The sequence below is a fragment of the Dasypus novemcinctus genome, chromosome 14, assembly GCF_030445035.2.
Source record: "Dasypus novemcinctus isolate mDasNov1 chromosome 14, mDasNov1.1.hap2, whole genome shotgun sequence".
Classification (NCBI taxonomy): Eukaryota; Metazoa; Chordata; class Mammalia; order Cingulata; family Dasypodidae; genus Dasypus; species Dasypus novemcinctus.
In genome coordinates this window covers 94,912,337-94,918,336 of record NC_080686.1, presented here as the reverse complement: position 1 = coordinate 94,918,336, position 6,000 = coordinate 94,912,337, and positions in this window count along the sequence as shown.

Genomic DNA, 6,000 nt, shown 5'->3' with positions numbered 1-6,000 from the left:
AAATTTCATTTATTGTACCTTTCATTCCCATAAGGTATGCTATTTTTCTATGTATGCTTTCAAATTCTTCTTTGTGCTCATCCAGTGTCTTTTTAATATCCTTAACTCTTTAGCCATCTCATTGAATTCATTAAGGAGATTTGTTTGAACATCTATGATTAGTTGTCTCAAATCCTTTATGTCATCTGGAGGCTTACCTTGTTCCTTTAACTGGGCCATAGCTACATGTATCTTGGTGTGGATTGTAATTTTTTGTTGGTGTCTTTGCATTTGGCTTACTAGAGTATTTATTCCGGGTGTAGTTTATCTCTTTAGTTTAGGGTTTCTTGCCCTTTCGCCCTTACTGGTTGTGCAGTAGGAGCCATGGATGTATTTGGTGCTATAAGCTGTGGCAACTCAAGCTGCCCTCATTGCCCAGGGACTGATGAAGCTTCTCCCAACTTTCTCCTTTGCCAGGGGAAGAGACAGAGTCACAGCTTTGTGAATAATCCAAGTCATGCAGGCTTAGACTGTCATTGCCCAGAGAGACTGATGAAGCTTCCCGCCCTTTTCTCCCCTGCCTAGGGTGGGGATGGAGCTGCAGGTGTGGGCAGCAATCTATGCAATGTGGGTCCAAGATGACCACAGTTGCCCCAGTAGACTTCCAATTATTCAGTCTGGGCCAGTCAAATGTACCTGTAGTTACCTGGATAGGCTGGTGTAGGACCCACCAGCTTCCTCCTTGCCAGAGGTGGGGTTGAAGCCTAGGCTAGGGCTGCAGGCAGATCTGGGTGAAAGAAACTGATTCCTACCATCACTGTGCGACTTTCAGTCAGTCCAGCTCACCTTCATGCTGGGGGCGGAGTCAAAATGGTGTCTACTGGCCTCTTTCCAACTTGGACAGTTTCAAACTTTAGCTGTCCTTAGGATTATACTTTAACCTGCTGAATTTACTCATTAGTAGCTATAGTCAGTGGTCAACTGTCTTTTCCTCCCCTGTTTTTGGGAAATGGAACTTCAAATTCCAGCCACAGAGTAGCTCCTGAGGTGACTCGCACTGCCAAAGTAGGATAATCACCAGCCTCCACAGCTTGGCTCAAATTTTAGCTGTTCTTAGGATTATACTTTAGCCTGCTGAATTTACTCATCAGTAGCTGAAGCTGGTGCCCAACCGTCTCTTCCTCCCCAGTTTTTGGGAAGTGGAGCTTTCAATTCCAGCCACGGAACAGTTCCTGAGTCAGCTTGTGCCTCCAGGATGAGCACCAGCCTCTGAGGTGGGAAGTGCTCTACTTATGAATCTTTTCTGCAGATGGGCAGTCTCCTCCTTCCATTCCTTCAAAGATATTGCAGGAATATCTTTGATATTACTAACCGCCCTGTAGCAGGAACCGACTGTAGGAGCTCCTTATTCTGCTGCTGTCTTGCTGGGTGATCTGTCAACCCTACTACTTTGGTCTTGATATGGGGTAGGAGGGTGGGGTGGTTTTTTGAGTCTATCTTTTCTGGACCTGAAGGAGCAGGGTTAAAGCAAGAAACAGGAAGGAGGGCAGCGGACTTGGCCCAGTGGTTAGGGCATCTGTCTACCACATGGGAGGTCTGCAGTTCAAACCCCGGGCCTCCTTGACCCATGTGGAGCTGGCCCATGTGCAGTGCTGATGTGTGCAAGGAGTGCCCTGCCACGCAGGGGTGTCCCCCGCATAGGGGAGCCCCACGTGCAAGGAATGCGCACTGTAAGGAGAGTGAAAGAAAAGTACAGCCTGCCCAGGGGTGGTGCCGCACACACGGAGAGCTGACACAACAAGATGATGCAACAAAAAGAAACACAGATTCCCGTGCCGCTGACAACAACAGAAGCGGACAACGAAGATGCAGCATATAGACACAGAGAACAGACAACTGGAGTGGGTGCAGGGGGGAGGGAAGAGGGGAGACATAAATAAATAAATAAATCTTTAAAAAAAAAAGAAAGAAACAGGAAGGAAGGAACTTAATTAGCTTGACCTTCTTACTATGCCTTTATCCTTCAACCCAAGTGATTTTTGTTTCCATCTTGTAACTTCATAAATCCACCAATAAGTACTGGTTTCACTAGCCATGTAATGCAATGACACAGAACCCAACTCAAATTGATATAAAAAACTTAAAGAAACTTTATTGCTTGTGCAATTGAAGAGTCCCCTTGGTAATGTTAGCTTCAGGCACAGCTTGATACTGAAGCACCAATAAGAGTCACCAGGATCTGTATTTTCTTTGTTTCTTTGATCTACCATTTTATGGGTTGATTTCATCATAAGGTTGTCTAAAATTTGTTGCAAATAGTTTATAGGAGCCGTATATTTCATTTTCATGTCAGCGGGGAAGAGAGCACTTTTATTCCAACATTTGCAGTATTATCTAAGATTTACTCTGATTGAACTGGCTTAGGTCACATATTCTCCTGTGATGAATCTTTGTGGTCAAAGGGAAGGGATACTCTAACTGGCTTAGCCCGGTTCTCACAATCCAACCCTGGAAACTCAGAGTCAAAGAAGAAAAGTGACTTTTGCAAGGTTACAAAGGTAGTGACCTAGTGGGACTATAAATTCAGTTTTCTTTCTGCTGTACTTCATGCTGCAAGCTACCTGTGAATCCAATGCTCTCTTTTATTTTCCCCAGAAAAGTTTAACACTTGGCATATGGTCTACAGAGTCCTTTCTCTCTAATTCTAGTCCTGGTTCTTCCCCTGACCAACTCTATGCTCCTGAAGCTAATGATTCCACCTCTGCCAGCCTCAGTTTTCTCATCGCTAATTTAAGGAGACTGTCTTTCCCACCTATTTCATTGCTTCTTATGGTGATCAAATGCAATAATGACCATGGAAAGACAAATATATGATGCTTTTGTTACTGTTAGTAGCAGTGATTGTTTTTTACTGGCTGTTTGATATCTCCTCTGACTCTGATGGGCCTTGGCAATCACTGATACCAAGCGCTTGACTGAAAGCTCTATGAGACCAAGAATCGGGCCTGTCTCTGACCACAGAGCACAGTTCTGGGCAGACAGTAGGTGGCCAAGAATCATTTACTGAATGAATAATTTAATTGACATTCATTAGTTAGAGATTTAGGAGCATCGGCCTTCATCCTGGTTAGGAAAATTCCAGTAATGCACAAATACTATAGAGAATGTTCAAAAATAGAGACAGTGCAGAGGGTGATAAAATTTTTGAGCAAAAAGCCCTTTCTGTGGATATGGTGTTGTGGTGTACAGTTTAGAAATTACTTAATAGACAAATCCTACCCAAGAGACCAAATTGAAAGGCAAAGCTACTAAAAATTAATAACCCAAACTTTGACAGCATATAAGGTTCCAGAAGAATGTGTTGGGGATGGCAAAATCTTGTGAAAATTTCACGCAATAGCAAAATGAACAAGAAATCCAATGATGTCCATAGGGTAATTAATTGAGGAATTAAATTTATTTTTCATTCTAACTGAAGGCATGAACACTCTTTATGTATTTTTATGTTCTTGAATGACTTTTGAAGGTAGGTTGGGACTGCCACAAAATGGAAAGATATTACCAGATGTGGGAGTTGGTCTTTAACTCCCAACATACTTTTTGGTATTATTTTTAATTAATTAAAATATATTTTGAGGGACTTAATATGGACTTAGTATTCTTCCAAATGTTATGAGTTTTTGAAGCTCCAGTCTTATATTTGTATACTGGGTTTTCAAAGAACTTATCATTTATTCAGGGAGTCATTTATTTGCTCTCAAAGAGATATTTTAGATATCGTTATGATTCTTAGACAAAGTTGTGCAGGCAACCTAATCAATAGGCAGACGCTGCAGACCAGAGGGTGAGTAGTGTAGAGTGAAAGGACCTGAAGCTGAAGGACTGGACACTTGAAATAGATTTAACAGTCCTGACAGAGATATTTATCCTGAACTATAGGTATCCCTCTACCACGCTCACATACCATGGACTAGCATAAAGGTACTGGCTGGATAGAATCTTCTCTTGGTTGTGCTTTGGGGAGTTAATTGGGAGAGTTAGACTTGAGGAGGGCTGGTTATAGGCATGGCATAAGGTTGGATTGATAACTTCTCCCTGCTTCAACACCCTGGTCATCTAGTGCAGGTCCAGTGAATGTACATTTCCTCTTGGTGGTTGGGTTTGGGTGATGATGTCAGGTGGTTTTAAAAATAAAAGTCATCGTAGAGAAAAGGGATACAGCCACTCGTTCAAGACGATGGACTTCCACCCAAAATTTGGCTAGATGTTGAGACTGATGATGCCACACATGCACTGTGAAGGTATTAAAAGATTTATTACCCACGTAATGAGTCTTTCTGGGGAGAGCATGGTGGCCATCCTAACTAGGTCCAAAAATGGCTGAGGAAGCAGCCTATCCTGGAGTTTTATTGTGGTTTAGGGTGGAGCTGGGATGAGAGTTCCTGTAAGTAAGTAGGTTTGAACATCCCACTAGTATCAAATGGGGGAGCACCTGGGCTTTCATGTCAGCTTTTCTAGATGTAGGGAAAAAATGAGAAAAGGAGAAAGTGAGCCTAAAAATGCTGTCAGCAGTCAAGCTTTAACAAATGGAGACACCTCCTCTGACTACTTCTTCCAGCTCCATCTCTTCTCTCCTCTTTCATCTGAAAATTTCTGTGGAAATTCTGGGTTCAACCTTTCTGGATTCACCTGTTTCATCTAGGACTTTATCTTTTCTCCTTATTTACTGAAGTTTTCACCATAACTTTGATGACCAATAGAGTAAAGTCCCTTTGATATGTTGGCATTAATATGGTGCAGTGAACTGAAACAGGGCCTGTAACAAGGCAGCATGAGCGGTTGAGAGGCAACATAACTTGGTAGAAGAAACACAGTCTTTAGGGTCAAACAGTCTGGATTTAAATCCTGACTCTCCAACCAAGTCCTTGTGTGATATTATGTCATTTAATCTCAATAATTTACATGTAGCACAGTGTCAGGTACACAGTGAGTAAACAATAATTAGTATCTGTTTTTTTATAGGCAAGTCAACAAAGCCTCTTACTGGCAAGGTCAGGGTGGAACCAATGGCAGCTGAATTCTGGAATCTGTTCTATGAAATTGTTGCCAAGCCTGAATAGGTGTGGACATGAGAAGTGATAGGGAGGTTTATGTGATGAAGAGAAAGGTGAGGGGGCCTAGGAAAAAGATATCGGTAATCTGAGTGAATGACCAGATGCAGGTATTGTAAAGAAATATTCCTGGAGCATGGGGACCCATTCTGCAAGCCTACAGCACTACCTTGATGGGCTCCTAAAGGATCAATTCTGTCAAATAAAAGACAAATTTTAAGAATTTAGAAAAGGGTGACATTTATTTCTCAACAGGAGACAATTTGCAAATTGGGGAATGCTCAATGCCCAGACAAATGCACTCTGGTGATCCTTGCGAAAGAGACAGTTTATTTAGTAAATACATTGAGACTACAGAAGGAAAAATATGGTTGGTTAAGCAAAAATAGTGAAAAAAGCAAAACTTACAGGGGGATGAACTGCTAACAGGTGACTAATGAAACTTATTTGCCCCACCACTAGCCTGAGTTCCCAACAAAATCTGGGTTTAGGGGAAATCAAGTCTCAGATTCAAAGAATGTTAGAAGATTCTAGCACTTGTGCAAGGCTGGAAAGTCCTAGATAAATTGTCTCACAGGTGACTCATCTTAGGCATTTGTGGCTGATTTCAGCATGTACGGACAAGTTAGTTCTCTTTAATCATGTGTAGGTAAATTGGCCTTTGCTTTAGACATGTATGAACAAATTGCCTCCAGGCCCCTGTCAATTTACTTAACAGTTTATGATCTTGGTGCAATGAATTACCCCATGCGTTGTGCTGTCACAGTGTGCTGCCCTGGAGTTAGATGCCTGGGTTCAAATCCTGGCTGAATCACTGACAAGCTGAGTAACTTTGGACAAGTCATTCAATCACAATGTACCCCTCTTTTTAATTCTGGAAAATGGAGACATCTGTAGGTTATTGTAAGCA